The sequence below is a fragment of the Galeopterus variegatus genome, unplaced genomic scaffold (genome assembly GCF_000696425.1).
Source record: "Galeopterus variegatus unplaced genomic scaffold, G_variegatus-3.0.2 Scaffold262, whole genome shotgun sequence".
NCBI classification, from domain to species: domain Eukaryota; kingdom Metazoa; phylum Chordata; class Mammalia; order Dermoptera; family Cynocephalidae; genus Galeopterus; species Galeopterus variegatus.
Window position 1 is genome coordinate 308,797 of NW_007726373.1, and position 12,973 is coordinate 321,769.

Below are 12,973 nucleotides of genomic sequence, written 5' to 3' on the forward strand. Positions count from 1 at the left end.
TAAAATTAAATATACAATGAGTGTTCAAAGCATGCTCCTAAAATTCTAAGCTGTCAATACAGAAGAAATGGTTAAAGAACCCAGAAAGTTTCGTTTATCCTTTGCCAGAGAAAGAAGGAGCTGCTGAAATTCAAACCCAGAGTTAAGACAAAAAGGAGGAAGGGGAGATGAGAAAAGGAAAGTAAATTCTCCCTGGGATCCTACTGAATCACCATCTAAAAATCATATGGCTAAATGCAACATGGTATCCTGGACTAGATAGTGAAATAGAAAAAAGATATCAGTGAGAAAAAGGATGAAATCCAAATAAAGTTGGAGTTTATTTAATAGTAATGTACCATTGTTTATCTCTTAGTTTGACAAACGTACCCATAGTTGTATAACATGCTAACATTAGGGGCAATTGGGTGAAGGGCATACAGAAACTCTCTGGAACTTTTTTAAGTCTAAAATTATTCCAAAATAAAAAGATACTTCAAAAAACCCAAGGATCTGACTCTTCCTTCAAGATTTATACAACAATTACTGAAACATATCAAGGGTCAGATTTTTCAAACTGAAATGCTGCCATCTCTTGGAAGGAAAGAAATTACCAATTAATTTCTATAAATGATTATTATAATGAACAAATAACAATGGGCCTCCTAATAGATTCAAATTATAAAGTGATTTTAACTATAATGTAATGTTGTAAAGACTTAAAAAGGGGAATCCCCAATTTTATTTAAAATTACACATCCCAAAGACCATTCTATATAATAAATGAGATTTCAAATTTTTTTTTTTTGTCCTTTTTGAGACCAGCCGCACCGCGCTCAGCCAGTGAGCGCTGTGAGCGCACCAGTCATCCCTATATAGGATCTGAACCCACAGCGGGAGCGCTGCTGCACTCCCAGCGCCGCACTCTCCCGAGTGCGCCACGGCTCGGCCCAAGAGATTTCAAATTTGATTAGGCTTTATTGACATGCTCAATCATACAACCATTTCAAAATCCTATAAATTTCTCTTACATCTCTGCATAAAGTGTGTAAACATGAGTTAAATTAGCTTCTCAAACAGTCTGTTTTAGAAATCATAAATAATAGGATCTGAACCCACAGCGGGAGCGCTGCTGCACTCCCAGCGCCGCACTCTCCGGAGTGCGCCACGGGCTCGGCCCAAGAGATTTCAAATTTGATTAGGCTTTATTGACATGCTCAATCATACAACCATTTCAAAATCCTATAAATTTCTCTTACATCTCTGCATAAAGTGTGTAAACATGAGTTAAATTAGCTTCTCAAACAGTCTGTTTTAGAACGCCACGGCTCGGCCCAAGAGATTTCAAATTTGATTAGGCTTTATTGACATGCTCAATCATACAACCATTTCAAAATCCTATAAATTTCTCTTCCATCTCTGCATAAAGTGTGTAAACATGAGTTAAATTAGCTTCTCAAACAGTCTGTTTTAGAAATCATAAATAATACCAAAAAACAATAAATATCTTCTATTTCATCTGAATAGTTTCAGAGATAAAAGCAGAATTCCAGGTGAAGTATCTTCTTGGGTTGGTAAACCTGGGCTATTTATACACCCAACCTGGTAACTTACAAAGGATACGTTTATGAAAATCTCATTTAAGCTATTAAAATGTATATCTCACCTCTGTATTATATAATAATACTTATAAAATGGTGAAAACATACTTGCATCTTCTTATTTCTCACAACAAAGCTATTACACTATTTTGTAGACAAGGAAATTGAGGTTTAGAGAGATTAAGCAACTAGCCCAAGGTCATACAGTAAGTAAAGGGTGGAGCAGAAAACAGAACCCAGCTCTGTCTGAATTTAGAGCCTGAGTCTTTAACCACTATTACATGTTGTGCATCTTTTCTTTCAAAAAACACACCAGTCCTCTATGTTTTAAAATGACACTATATTAATAGTGCTAACAGCATGATGTGGCTGGAAAAAAATGATCTATATACTTTCTAGGGGAAAAATCCAGTTGATTTCAGTAAATAGTATATGACAAGTATAGTATATATCAGAATTCTAGAATATGAAAAGGCTGCTTATATTTAAATTCTAAAAGGAACAGAGACTCTAACACAGTGGTCACATCTAAAGGTCATTCAAAGGGGCTCCTCCTAGACACAGGAAGAAGTCTAGAAGGATGCAAGAGAACTTCACAGGCCTACTTCCCATTTGGCTCCCAATGCCGGAACATCCACTCTGCAAAGGCAGAAAATGCCCGCTTCCTGGTACAACTTCTTTCCTGCATTCTACCAGTTCTTCTCCTCTGGTAGTAGGGAGATTCTAGGTTGGCTCATTCATTTATTTATTGAACTAATATTTATCATTCACATACTATATATGCTAGGCACTGTGCTAAGTGATAAAGCAGTAATGTGGACATATGAGGTCCCTGAACACATGTTATTTCTAGTAGGAGAAACATAACAAATAAGTTGTATATATAATAATTTCAGGTGGTACATTATGTGAAGAAAAATACGTGGAATAAGAGGACAGAGAGTGACTAGGGAGTGGTAATTTTAGCTAAAGTACATAGAGAAGGACCTGCTGAGGAGACAGATGACTGGCTTTTACACAGAAACCTAAATAATATGATAAACCATGAAACAGAGAGTGACTAGGGAGTGGTAATTTTAGCTAAAGTACATAGAGAAGGCCCTGCTGAGGAGACAGATGACTGGCTTTTACACAGAAACCTAAATAATATGATAAACCATGAAAAAGTTCTGGAGAAAGAGTGTCCCAGACAGCAGAAATAGCAAATGCAAACGTATTGAGAAAAAGGCTTGTCTTGAGAAGAAAACTAATATATACAAGAAATGAGGAATCTAATGTGTTGAACTCTACATTATGTAGTCACTGGATTAGATGTACTACTACAGTGACTCAATCTCAACAGCTACTTGAGGTATGTATCACCTCCATTTTATAGATGAAGAAATTGAAGTTCAAAGAGGTTAAGTAACTGGTTGCACAGCTAATAAGAGGTAAGGCCAGAGTTTAAACACAGGTTGGCCTGATACGAAAGTCTGTGTTTTTTCTACTATATCACATTTATTGCCAGAGTCATAGCAAAAATATTAATAATTATACATAAATAAGTAAACGAATCAAACTCTTTCCCACATCCTCAAAAATCTGGGGCTCACCATTTCATTTTGGATAGCTGCTCATCTCTCCCTTGATGTAACCTCCTCCTCTAATTGCAGCAGACAGATCTCAAACTGCCAACTACTACTTCAATGTCATCAGAGCCTCTTTCCTAAGGATCTATAAGGCAATGCTCAAACAACTCCATCACATAAGATCTGAGCATAGTGCACACTTGTAGCAGACGCCAGAACAGGGTGGAGATAATTGGGAATGTGCTTCCTTTAGCACATTTACGCAGGGCCATCTGAACAATCCCTTCCAAAGTTGAAGGCACCAGGAACAGCATTTTCCCTGTCACATTAGTTCTGCACGTTCATCCAGAAAATGTGGCCAGCTTCAAATCTCATTTGCTAATCCCTGCTGGTATTACTGGTGCTGACATTCACCCAACTTTGTTGAGGGCAGGTGACAGGTGGGCAGATTCAAAATTTAGAACAGGGCAGTCATTCCACAGCAAGCTGGAAGAGACAAAAATTTTTTCCTTTAAACTAGATTAGCACACTTGTGCTTTCTATATCTTTACAATACAGACCTGAAAAACATATAGCACAGTAAAATAATCATGTCAAATCATGAGGGAGGCCTATATCCTCATACAAGTTCTGAAAGTATTTGAAAAGTTAGTTTTTTTCCATTAAAGTATTTCAAGTTCTCCTGATAGGCTTTTCCTATTTAGATTCTTAATATTTTTTAAATCAACTTTTGGTGTTTGCAGTAATTAATGACACTTCATTTAACTGACATTTTGGGGAAAAAATTAATTCTGATTAAAATTATTTTTTACATTTAAATAAAATATTTTCTAGGGAAAGAATTGTGGACTAGAAAGGTGATTAGACATCAGACATTTGGCCATATAGGTTTAAAATATCTATCTATATATCTATATATACAGATACAGATACACACACACACACACACACACAACGTGAAAGTTCTTCAAGTGATTATGTGTAAAGTTCTCTATGGGAATTTAAAGAAAAAAACAACTTCTCACTCAAATCCTAAGTGATGTAAAATTTTGGCTATTTGACTCAAAAAAAAAAAAATAGAGGAAGAATTAAAAATAAATTTTGGTAAAGGCTGCAGCAAAATTTTTCTTCTCTGTGGTGAATGAAAGCCATAAAAATTAAACTTCATGCAATACATGAGACTGAAAGCTACAAATCTGCCAACTAAAATTGTTGGAAATAGTTAAAATTCTCAAGATTGAATACATAAAGGAGAAGATGGTCCATTATAATACAGGAGCTCATTTAACCACAGTAGAATTTCCCCACTCCCCATCCCCCAGGTTTAGTAAAGACATCTCAAAAGTAAAGGTGTGTGTAACCATAGGGGAGTTCACTTTGTTATAAGTATTTCCTGAAGTTTGTGTTTCCTGAAGTCTGTGTCGTCAAATTTGCAAGTGGAATATTTCATTGCTGCAAGTTTTGCACAAAACAATGTTTTACGAAACAAACCTGCATTAAGTTAGAGCAGAATTGAAATCAATGGCTTTTCTGGCTACTCTGGGAATCATTTCCATGTATTTCCTATCACAGAATCCTCCTTTTTACTTAGATATTTGGTTCTTTCAACACACACCATAGGGTGGAGGGGACATTCCAGCTCAAAAACTAAAAGTACAACCCAAAGTGATCAAACAATTACCCAGTTACCACATACCACAATTTTCTAGCATAATTCTGAGTGATGCAGAGAGTACCACACCTATCAGAAGACTGATTTTTAAAATGTCACTGATATTAGCATGTACTCTCCCTCCTCATACATTTTCAAATCATCCCAGTATTAACACTGTTCCCTAAGAAGTCTCACTCCAGTGATTTCAGAAAAATGAATTAGACTTGTTTGACACACTGTATGATACACAAAAAGAAAGACCCCTTTTCCTCTGGCTCTTCTGCCATGCCTGGGCACGAAAACAGCCAGAACTACAGCAACAGCTGGGGATCATTAAACTGACAGAAATAGCTTACTTAGGAGACTCCAATGGGGTGTGAATGGGGGGAGGAGAGGCTGCGTATCAGATTAAAAAAATCAAAAGGGCAACAGGAAAGTTGGGGGTGGGGGAAAGGTAGGTGAAGCCTCAGGAGTGTATCACACCTAAATTTCCTGCCAAGAGAATGCACCGAAGCAAATGAAGGGACAGGTGACTGCAGCCTAACTTGTCTAGCCCCCCACCTATTCTTGGATAGAAGGTTTAGTCAAACCTAGAAATGTGGGTCTGAATGAAGACAGGCTGGGGGTGGTGGGAAGGGAAGGGAGTTGTGGAATCTCAAAGGCTAACCCTGGGTCATCCCCAGTCTGGAGGAATTACTTAGACGACGTGAGTCAGTTCCAAGGCTGTACTGACAGTAATAATCAACTCCGAGATGGGGTAGGAACAAGGACTACGAGAATATATGTCAACCCCTATGTGGACTCAAAGACCAACTCAGTCCCAAGACATCCCCTGCACTGGGTAGGACCAAATGCTACATGAGATGACTGCGGCTGCTCTTGCCAGAGCACAGCTATGCCTCCCCAGTGGTAGCTTTTGAACCTGGCAGGCTTCCAAAGGTTGATGCAGGAATACGCCATCTGCCTGGCCCACTGCCTGAGTGTGTTCAGCACATACCTGAATACCCCAGAGGAGCTTTATTCAGATCACCCCAAGGGAGTGGGCTTGCATATCGCTGATCTATGTCTTTAGGTCTGGCTAGTTTCAGGATACTGGGGTACCTTCTTCATCCCCACATCTGCTAGGTTGTCTATGCAGTATCATCAAGGCCTCTCCCACCAAGGCATTTTCTTTATAACTAATCTTAACACGACTGCAGTTTCAGGTGGGGAACCTGCAAGCCTGAACAGGAAACGATTCAATTGCAGATATTATGACTGCAACTTTCTTTGGCAACAGTGTTTTGTAACTGTGAGATTGCACTGAACTTCAACTGAACATTTTATTTGATGAATCCAATGATTTACCAGAGAAGGCTCCAGGCTGATGGCTGTCTCCACAAAAAGCAACCACTATATTACCTTCTTCTAGAACAGCTTGCTTCTTTTCCAGCCACAATCTGGTAGGAAAATATATTCATGCATATTTCCAAACTATATCAGTTTTGTCTAAACAACTGTATTTGAACTTGTTTTTCTCTAATGAGTCCAAAAACCTCATAATCATTGACTCATTCTGAATATTTTAAGTTAATATTAAGAAGGGTAGAGGATATACAAAAATAAATCCACTAGACATGAGACTTAAAAAAGAGTTTAAACTTTTTAATATATAGATCACATACAGTTCATTTTGAGGCTGAATAACATCAAAGGACAGGATATATATACTAACCAAACTATTGGGAGTATAATCACCTCTCAGTGTGTGCAGCCTAGGTGGGTGTAATTGTATCAACATCTCTCTCACCAACTTTTAACAGAGTACATCCTTTACCTAAAATTTAAAAATTAATGTCACAAATGTTTATAACCAATCATTTACTATGAGCATGATGCCTTGATACTAGGTACAAAACAGGAATTGAGAAGGAAAATAACACTATACATTTATATTATATAATACTTTACAAAGGTACTTTCACACATATGATCTCATTTGATCCAATGAATTAGGACAGCAGACATTATATCCAGTACACAATGAGAGGGACTGGTTTGCCAAGCTTAGAGCAACTTAGCCAAGCTCACCATTGGCAAGATCAAACCAAGAACTTCAGGTTCTTGACTACCAGCTCTGTGCTGAGACACTAGCTGCCTACCACAAAAAGGCTTCTGCCCTGAAGGAATTAATCTCTGACACCTTATGCATTGACTGGTGTTTCTCAGAGTACAAGGTTTCTAAGAATCTCACCATCTCCTGTCCAATACCATATTCTAAATTTAATTCAAGATAATTATAGAAAAAAGTTATTTACTAATATCATTGAAAATTAACAGATATGAGTTCCTTCTGAAGGCCAGAATTATTAATATGAGAAAAACTGAATTAGGACAAAGTGCTCAAAATATAGCTATCACTTTGGGATAAACACATTTTGCTTATGGACATGATACTGCCCTCTAGTGCCAGGAAGCACGGTAACCATCAGCAATTGCAGAAGACTATTTCAGCTAATGGTTATGAACCACCTACTATGTATGAAAACACTTTGCGAGGCACGCTGGAGGGAAAAAAAGAGAAAAGGTTAAACCTATCACACACATACAACCACAAAAACTATATAGGCCTCTCAACCAGTTTATAAATATAATGGAGAAGATAAGAAATTTAAAAATAAGTCACCATAATCAAAGAGTGTTATAAGTGTTTTAAGAGTTTGCAGATGATAAATTACTAGAGTATAAAAAGGATTAGGTCAGCTTCATGGGTCTGCAGCATATAAGTAATCTTTGATGGACTTCATACACTAGAGATGAACAGCATGAGCCAAGGCCTGGAGGTAGGAAATACTATAAGGTTAAGAACATAACCAACACTTTCTAAGTTACCTAGAGCATTAAGTTTGTGAAAGGGAGGAGTAGAAAGAAGGCTGGCTAAGGTCAGACTGTGAAGGATCTAGAATGGTGTTATTTAACACAGCAGCTACTAGCCACATATGCTATTTAAACCTAATTACAATCAAATAAAATTAAAAATTCAGTTTCTCAGTTGCTTTAACCACCTTTCAAGTCTCAATAGCCACATGTGGATAGTGGCTACCATATCAAACGGTACAGATATAACATTGAGCAGTACTGTACCAGAAAGTTGTATTAAAAAAAAAAAAAAGATCTGATGATCCTTGCCAAAGTCTACTAATAAAGAAAATAAAACTATGAAAGAAAAAAAGATTATTATAGAAATTTACATGTAAAAATAACACACAAGACTAAGAAGAATCATTTTTACTGGGTTATCTTTGGGTATTTCAAGGAAGAACTATCTTTGTCCCTCAAACACCTGCTTCAGCTAAAAGGAGTAACATCAGATATCCTTTATACTTTTACCATCTAATGCACAGTATATTTCTTTTGTGTGGTTTACAAAATGATAGTGACTTTTTAAAACGTGTATTTATTTATTTATAGAAGATATAATTTGAGTCGTCTCAAGATCCAGTAGACATAAAAAATCCTAAATATAAGGTTCTAAGCACACTATAAAACTAGAAAAATGTACAGTCAATTGCTTAAGATAGTTATCTAAAATTACCATTCTGATCCTACTTTTGACAAGTCTGCATTTCTATTTCTTTTTTTTTTTTTTTTTTGTCTTTTTCCGTGTCCGGCAACGGATCGCAACCCTCAGTGTCGCCCCCGTACCGGGCCGGGACCAGCAACGGGATCGCAACCCTCGGTATTGCTCCCGCGCCTCGCTCAGCCAGTGAGCGGGAACCGGTCTGTATGTGGGATCCGAACCCTCGGCGGGAGCGCTGCCGCACTTCCCAAGCAGCGCACTACAGCAGTGCGCCACCGGGCCGGCCCGTGCATTTCTATTTCAACAGGTTTTTGCACTTAACACAAAGATAGTCTTGATCATCAGCTTGAGCATCTGAAATTACAATCAAAGATGGATTACAGTCAAAGACGGCAGCCCAGAGATTTAAGTCCTGAGCCATACTGTCTCTCTTTCCCTCAAATAATCTTCCCTCTAATGTTGCCTCGATGTTTCTTAGACATTAGTCCATAATCTTTCTACATATTCAAATAAAAAATCAAATGCTGGGGCTGGCCTGGTGGTGCACTCGGTAGGGTGCGGTGCTTGGGAGCACGGTGGCACTCCCGCCGAGGGTTCGGATCCCATATAGAGACCGGTCCGCTCACTGGTTGAGCGTGGTGCGGGCACGACACCGAGGGTTGCGATCCCGTTACCGGTCACGAGAAAAGACCAAAAAAAAGGAAAAAAAAAAAAATCAAATGCCTCTCAATCAGTTCTTAAAAGTAGGCACTGATGATAATCAATCTCTTCTTCAGTGGATTCATTCATTGCCAACTACACATGCTCAAATCATCCTGTCAAATATCAGTCCCAAAGAGATCTCGAAAACTCAAAAGAAATGTCTAAGTTTTTTTAAAAAGTGGCATTTATATAATCAATATTATAGATTGTATATAAATTCTTATACTAGATAATTAGGGTTTCTAAGCTAAGAGAAAAAAAATTTTTTTTTTAAATACTAATAATTTTTTTCCCCTGGTGGCTGACCGGTACAGGAATCTGAACCCATGACCTTGGGGTTATAAGGCTGCATTCTAACCAAATGAACTAAACAAGCTACCTCCATAATTCTTTTCCATTCACATTTGATAGAATCTGGATGAAGTCTCTTTTTCTTCATAACCCCTAGGTCTTCTCAAAGAATTTTCTTCAAATTCAAAACTGAACTTTTCTGAAAAACTCAAATATGTCCATTCCACTCCCAAAGAATTTTTTCAGCAGTTTCAGAATATGAAAAAAGGCTGTTCACAAAGGAAAACTCCTTCAGACTGATAAAGCCAGTCCAAATTGTTCACCATAACCAAAACTAAGATGCAATACAAGTAAAAAGCCTTCGAAGTGTTATTTTATTTAAATTATAATGTCTTATGTTATGAGGCCTTAGAGGTTATCTAACCACTTTCAGTATTTAACAGACAGAAGAAACTGAGGTAGGTCATCATCAATAGTTCCCTATTTATTTGTATAGTACCTATGGCCAGAATGTGTTTTATTGATAAAATACTGCATTTGACCCACATAAAGAAAAAGAATCCAACCTTATTCAAGTTTTTTCTTCCCTTCCTCCATAATCTAGGCTTGGCTATATAAGCCCTGCTTGATGGGAAGGGGAGGAGGACAGAAGTAGTAAAAAAATGAAACATTCTAATCACTGTCCCATCAGGTCATAAAATGCACCCTTAGTACTATGCTCTGTTGGGTGCTCAACGAGCTTTAATATAAATCCTGGGAGAATAAGCCACCCAAACCATCCAAAGCTTGGACGGCTAGGGAGAAATAGCAAGAGGATAAAAGACAAGAGCAAATATAGGAAGAAACAAAAGCATGCAAATCCCAAAAGGATAAATACTCTAACCTTCCCGCAAACTGTGATAAGGGGTCAGGCACACTGTGGCTAGGGAGAAATAGCAAGAGGATAAAAGACAAGAGCAAATATAGGAAGAAACAAAAGCATGCGAATCCCAAAAGGATAAATACTCTAACCTTCCCGCAAACTGTGATAAGGGGTCAGGCACACTGCTGAGTAGCTGTCCTTTCCCGGCTTCAGGACAATCCATGAGAGTGGCAGAATCCTGCAGGTGGGCTGACGAATCTTGGTCGTCTCCTCCAGCATGCTGGAGATGTGAGACTCCAAAGGCCAATGTTGTAATAAACCAGTCTTCCTTCCCTCACTAGTTAAAGAAGCCATTTATTATTTGCTGAAGATCTGAATAGCATTGCTTTTTAGGTTAAAGTAGGCACTTCATTTCCACAGTGTAAAGGGTTGCGAGAAAAGTTAGATGCCAAGTTTACTTAGGGAGTGGGGCATTAAAGGCAGTGATAGCAGAAGGTCAGAATCAGTAAGTCTCCTGGCAAAACATTTCTTCCTGTCAGCACTGGGCCTCGACACAGACACCTCCCTCCTCTACCCAAATGCCAAAAATCAGGACCGGGAGAATTCAATGTGTAGAGCTGGAAGAGAAGAGGGTTCCCTCAGAGAAAATGCTCGTAGCAACCAACCAACCTCATTCACCCAAAATAGTAAACAGTTGGTTTCTCTGCTCAGAACCAAGAGGCTTCTGCCAGACAAGCAGTATCACATGACCAAGTTCCCTGCCTCCCTCCCTTCTCATGCAAAACCTGCACCAAAGTGGAACAAGGAGCTATAACACAGCACTATTTTACTCTACTTGACATTTGTTTTTAAAATGTTTATAGATGAAAGATACCAAATTGGGAGGGGGAGGAGGCACCAAAGGAAAAACTCAAGAAGAATTTACTTTGAAAAAAGCCATATCACAGCATTGAGATGGGAACCATAAACATAATGGCTAACTGGCAAATGTGCTCAATGAATGAATGAACAAATGAACAGATGAACACTTCTTAGCAATTTGCAAACACTTTGCTGATAAAATCTATGAAAGAAGACATATTTGTTTCATTTAAAAAGAAAATAAATGCTCTTAACATGCTAGCTAGTATCAGAGACGATATATTGGGACAAATAGCAGCAGCCCACCAAAAATCTGATATTTATACCCTTATATTTTCAACCTCAATTTACCTTACACCATTTGATTTTACTCTCAGGAGGAAAACTTTACTCTAAGGATGTCACAGTGCCATCATTCAAATCAGGACATTTACACCGGCAGACTGAATTGAAAAATCTACTCAGCTGATTATGGAAAGAGCTGCCACCATGACACTCACTGGCATTTCCACCTAAGAAGAGGAAGAAAGATAATAATAAGGTTGGCAGCACAGCTGGAGCCAGATGTGTCACTATATTCTTCTCCCTACAAGGTTCCTTAGCACTTGAAAGTGAGCAAGGCATGCAGTGTAGAGGCATGGAAGTGAAAACCTCTATGCTGAGCAATTTGTTCCAGATGGACAATAGGTAATATATAAGAATCAAGTGTGTCACTATCATCTGCCATAGCCCATACTCAGAGCCAATGAGGGGACTTTGAGAGTAGAGTTACTCATCCTCATCTATGCCCCCCCCCCCCCCCCACTGTAATACAGCCTGATTGTGATAGTGGTTTACCATTTACCAAAATTCACTGAACTGGGGCCGGCCCAGTGGCGCACTGGATAAGTGCGCTGCTTGGGAAGCGCAAAGAAAATATTCAACCACCCTATTTCCCTAATCATTCTCCCATCTGGATCCACCTGCAGCATTCCAATTTGAATCCAAATAATGTCTGAGATTTGGGATTCACTATTAAACTAGCTCTGATTCCCTAATCCCAGCACCGGATGTTTTGGGGTGTTGGGATTTGAAGTTAATTAATTCAGCCACCTGTAACATTCGTTCAGATGTTGCTACCTTTTCTTCTTCATACAAAGTTATCTGCAGATGCTGTGCAATTGCTCTTTTCCACCCATTACCCCACAGCTCTGAAAATCCACCTGATTCTTCCTGAGCAACCTCTTTAACCCCATCCTCCTTCATTTCCAAGTGCAGATCTTTACCTTCTGACGGATCCGACAGAGAATTTACAGTTGTGCATACTCTTTAAGCTCATTTATTTGTGACCTCTTTGTTGTGCTGGCTGCATGCCGATCCTGCTATAGAAAACAAAAAGAAAAATCTACATTAAATAAAGAGGGTATGGCTTTATTTTCTCTTTGTGAACTAAAAACTGAAAGCTCATGACTTTGTGAACTAAAGCAGATTTAAAGTAATTTCCTAAAGAGAGTTTGGGGCCAGCCTGGCGGTGTTCCTCATCTGGCCTTCACCCAGATGTGGAAGCCTGCTACTTGAGCCACTCCCAAGCGGCGCACTGTAGCAGTGCGCCACCGGGCCGGCCCAAGCTACACCCTTTACTTTGAATCATTTTTCTTTCAATATTTACTGTCTGCCTAGCAAGTACCAGGCACTGTGGACACACCCAGACGAAACACCTAAGTCCCTGCCCTCGTGGAGTTTACAATATAGGTTGTTTAAAGAAGCAGAGACAGACTTGTACCTACTTATACAATCCCTCAGCATGATAAGTGCTCTGATGGGAATGCAGACGAGGGGACCTGACTGGGTTTGGAGGAGTCACAGAAGGCCTCCAGGAGGAGAAGACACCTGAGCTCAGTCTAGAATGGTTTGGGG

The 12,973-nt window shown here is 38.9% G+C and overlaps 1 protein-coding gene across 4 annotated transcripts in view; it reads right to left on the reverse strand.

The window, feature by feature from the left end:
- Positions 1-12,973, reverse strand: part of MKL1 (megakaryoblastic leukemia (translocation) 1) — a 188,817-nt gene that overhangs the window by 68,109 nt on the left and 107,735 nt on the right. The window contains exon 1 of one of the 4 annotated variants that reach the window (XM_008566681.1): positions 3,173-3,383. The exons of the other annotated variants lie outside the window; for them this stretch is intronic. The gene's annotated coding sequence lies outside the window, so the exon portion shown is untranslated. Of the gene's footprint in view, positions 1-3,172; positions 3,384-12,973 lie in introns of those variants that run through there. 4 annotated transcript variants of the gene reach the window in all.